Source organism: Marmota flaviventris, chromosome 11 (assembly GCF_047511675.1).
Source record: "Marmota flaviventris isolate mMarFla1 chromosome 11, mMarFla1.hap1, whole genome shotgun sequence".
NCBI classification, from domain to species: domain Eukaryota; kingdom Metazoa; phylum Chordata; class Mammalia; order Rodentia; family Sciuridae; genus Marmota; species Marmota flaviventris.
Genome location: NC_092508.1, coordinates 77,487,569 through 77,491,518, shown reverse-complemented (window position 1 = coordinate 77,491,518; position 3,950 = coordinate 77,487,569). Strand labels below are relative to the sequence as shown.

Here is a 3,950-nt window from a genome sequence, read left to right as displayed (position 1 = left end):
GGATCTTCTAGCTTTCAGGATCTGGGTTGAAAAATCTGCATATCCGAATTGTTCTCCCCCTATATGTAATGTGATTCCTTTCTGTTCTGGCTTTTAAAATTCTCTCCTTATTCTGTATGCTAGGCATTTTCATTATAATGCACTTTGGCCTGGATCTGTTGTAATTTTGTACATTTGGTGCCCTGTAAGCCTCTTGTATTTGATTTTCCAATTCATTCTTTATGTTTGAAAATTTTTCTGATATTATTTCATTCAATAGATTGTACATTCCTTTGGTTTGAAAGTCTATGCTTTTCTCCAACCTAATAATTCTTAAATTTGTTTTTTTATATTTTCCAAAACTTCTTTTTAAAATTTACATTCTAATACTAACTTTAATCTCAAAATCACATATCCATATGCCTATATTTTTTTGTTGACTTCACTAAACTTTAATGCATGGCTTATTAAACAAAGACTGTAAAAAAATATTTACTATGTTACATGTAACACACAGGAACAGCTTTTAACAGACATTCATCAACCCCCAACATTTTTTTATTATAAAAACAGGTATCAAAACAATTCCGAACATATTTTTGATACTACTAGTAGTCAGCACCCACACTGCTTCCAAATATACCACAATTTGTGACAATATTCATTGTACCTGTTACTTTAAAAATTTCAACTGCAGGTCTTTCACTAAGTGAGATGGATAAAGCCTGCCATTTCTGTTTGTCTTTCTTGAGATTTTACTTTTCAGAAACACTCAAGTTTTCACTGCCATCTGCCACTGCTTGTCATGCTTTCCTCTTATAAACCTGAATTCTATTTCGAGTACTCCAGGTTCATGTTTAATTGACAGTGCCTTAACGAAAGAAAGAAAAATTGTGTTGCATTTTTCCTCTTGTTACCTGAAAAAATAATGGATGTATATATATTAAATATATTCTTACAAATGTCCGGATCATGTTTACCAGCTAGAATTCTTCTACTTAATGTGTGGGTATTCTGTATTGTGATATTTAATCAAGACATTAATATGAGTAGAAGGTTGTTGATTTAAGACAAGTTTTAGATTCACTAAAATTAATTGTTATACATTTGTCCTTCTGGTGGCTGTGGAAGCTTCATATTTTCATTGGACATTATTAGATGTCTTAGCTATTGAAATACAACTTTAATGCTATATGATTTTGCCATTTTGCTAACACTGGTGTGCTCTGTGCATCCAACATTCCACTGGAATTATTTATTCCATTCTTATTAACTTTTGTTACAAATCTAACTGATGGAGGAGCTTCTGGGGATTTAGGTCCATGTTCTACTTTCAGGCTATATATTCTGTTTTCATAATTTGTCCTTGGTGGCCCAAGAATCATGCCTGTCGTATCTTCATCACCTCCAAGTCCCCAGCTAACCATGCCATAATGTACTCCTTTTTGTCCTTTTCCAAGTTCTTCCAACAAGAGCGAATTATGGGAAACTTTAACTCCTGTGGAGAGTGCCATCTTATCCTACAGTCTGAAGCAGCCACCCACACATACAAGACATGGTTCTTCCAATCCCATAATTCTTTAATATTCTGCTCATGTTTTTTTTTTTGAATACCATCTTCACTGTGTGTTCAACATTCTTTTTAAGATTATAGATTTTATCTTCATTGTCTGAGTTTCTGTCTTCCAAGTGATCTAATATGTTGGTGATGCTTTTTTTTTCATTTGGTTTATTGCTTCCTTCATTTTAAGGATTTCTGTTTGGTTTTTCTTTTTTTCAGAACCTCTATCTCCTTATTGAAGTAAACTTTTGCTTCCCGTATTTGCTTAAGTAGCTCTTTATTGAAATGATCTTTTGCTGCCTGTATTTGCTCTCTTATATCATCCTTTATTTCACAGAACATTTTAATTATATACATCCTGAACCCTTCTCTGTCATTTATTCTGCTGTGCTGGCCATGGATTCTAATAATGTAGTATCTTGGTTTGTTTCAGGCACTTTTTACTCTTGTTTTTTCATGTTGTTCGTGTGTCTTCTCTTCTAGTATTGCAGATCTAAGGTGTTACAGTTTTTACCCTATAGGTTTATATTGTCCCTGCAGGGTTCCATTACCTCTCCTTGATATTGCTTCTAGTCCCCCTGTGGCATCTCAAGCTTGGAGTTGCCCCAACTAAAGATGACAACAAAGGTGTCCCAAGATGGAGGGGGCTTCTTTCAGAGATGAGGTGTTGGGTCGGGCTGGGTGGCAGCATTGGGTGATGGGTTCAGAGATGCACCTCTGTTGCATGCAATGTTGTGGCTAGTGGCTGTCTCCAGAACCTGTCCTGTGTCCCCAGGTGCAGGCTACCACATGTATGGGACTATGGCAGTAGTTGCAGTGTCCCAAGATGGAGGCTACTGGAGAAGCCCCACATTGGAAGATGGGGGTCCACACAGGAGTGGTGACCAGAGGTCCTATGTATTTGCAGATGCCGGGTTCCCTGTGTGGGAGTGGTGGCCAAGATTCCAGCTCATGTGGGTGGCCAGGGGTCCTGCACAGTGCTGATGCCTATAGTCCTGCTTGGGCATGGTGGCCAGAGGTCCTGTGTGGGTGAGTGGCTCGGAGTCCTGTGTTGATGTTGAGGCCTGGAGACCTGTGTGGCATGACGGCTGGGGTGCCTGTGCAGGAGCAGCTGTCTGGGGTCCTCTAATAACTTGCAGAGAAAGAGTATTTCCACTACTAGAATCTCAGGTCATGGAGTGACACAGAATACAGCTTCCCTCTAGCCCACCATCTTGAATTTTGTTATTCTTCATTCTTCAAAGGCATATGTAATTTCATTTCAACTCTGCTTGAGTTCCTCATTGCTGCCATAAAAATAATTGTTGAGAAATTGTGAATTCTGAAATTCATATGTTGTAGCTTAATTCCTTTGTGATAGTACTAAAAGATGCGATCTTTGGGAGGTTTTTATGCTTTGAATGTGAGGTGTCCTCCAAAAGCTCATGTATGAGACAATGCAAGAAGGTTTAGAAAAGAACTGATTGGGTTATAGCCTTAACCTAATCAGTGGATCAATCCCTGATGGGATTAACTGAGTAGATGGAGGCAGGTGGGGTGTGGCTGGAGGAAATGGTTCATTAGGGGCGTGGCTATAGGTCTATATTTTGTATCTGGAGAGTGGAATCTCTCTCTTTCTGCTTTTTGATCATCATGTGAGCTGCTTCCATCTGCCACACTCTTCTGCCATGATGTTCTGCCTCACCTCAAGACCCAAGGAATGGAGCCAGTAGTTATGGACTGAGACCTCTGAAACTGTGGGCCCTCTAATAACCTCTTTCTCCCCTAAAAGTGTTCTGGTCAGAGCTTTTAATCACAGCAGCAAAAGAGATGACTAAAACAAAGATGATGAAATCATGTAGACAGAGTCTTATGACTAGGATTAGTGACCTTGAGAAGGGCTTGAGGGAGCTTGCTTGTACCTTTTACAATTTGAAGGGTTAGGCATTTGTCCCTTTTACCAAGTGAAGATGTAGTTACAAGGAGTCTTTGAAAACAGAGACTGGGTTCTTCCTTACCAGATACCAAATCTATTGGCACTTTGATCTTGGATCTTCCGACTTCCAGAACAATGAACAAAAATTTTCTCGTTTATAAGTTACCCAGTTTAAGTGTTTGATTTTTTATTTTTTTTGTGTGTGTTTTGTTTCTTGTTTTAGTAGCCCAAATGAACTGAACCAGAATTCATACAAAGAATCTTTTGTAATACTCTGCTTTTCCTGAAGTTTATTTCTGTATTTTCACAATGTTAGGTTTAACCTATAAGCTTTTAGATGACATGGGCTTCCTTTATGTTAGATATTATTGGCCTGTGATATGGAGGGGAGCAGAAGACTGACAGACAGCAAACCTGACCTTTTAAAGTTTGATTCAGAAGACAAATTGATCAAAATATTTGCCATTGATTCTTTTATTTTCCTTGATTTGAAAT

At 38.2% G+C, this 3,950-nt stretch overlaps 1 pseudogene; it reads right to left on the bottom strand.

Moving 5' to 3' along the window:
- Positions 1 to 1,071: 1,071 nt before the first annotated feature.
- LOC114094836 (ubiquitin-conjugating enzyme E2 variant 2 pseudogene) lies at positions 1,072 to 1,493 on the bottom strand (annotated as a pseudogene).
- Positions 1,494 to 3,950: the final 2,457 nt, after the last annotated feature.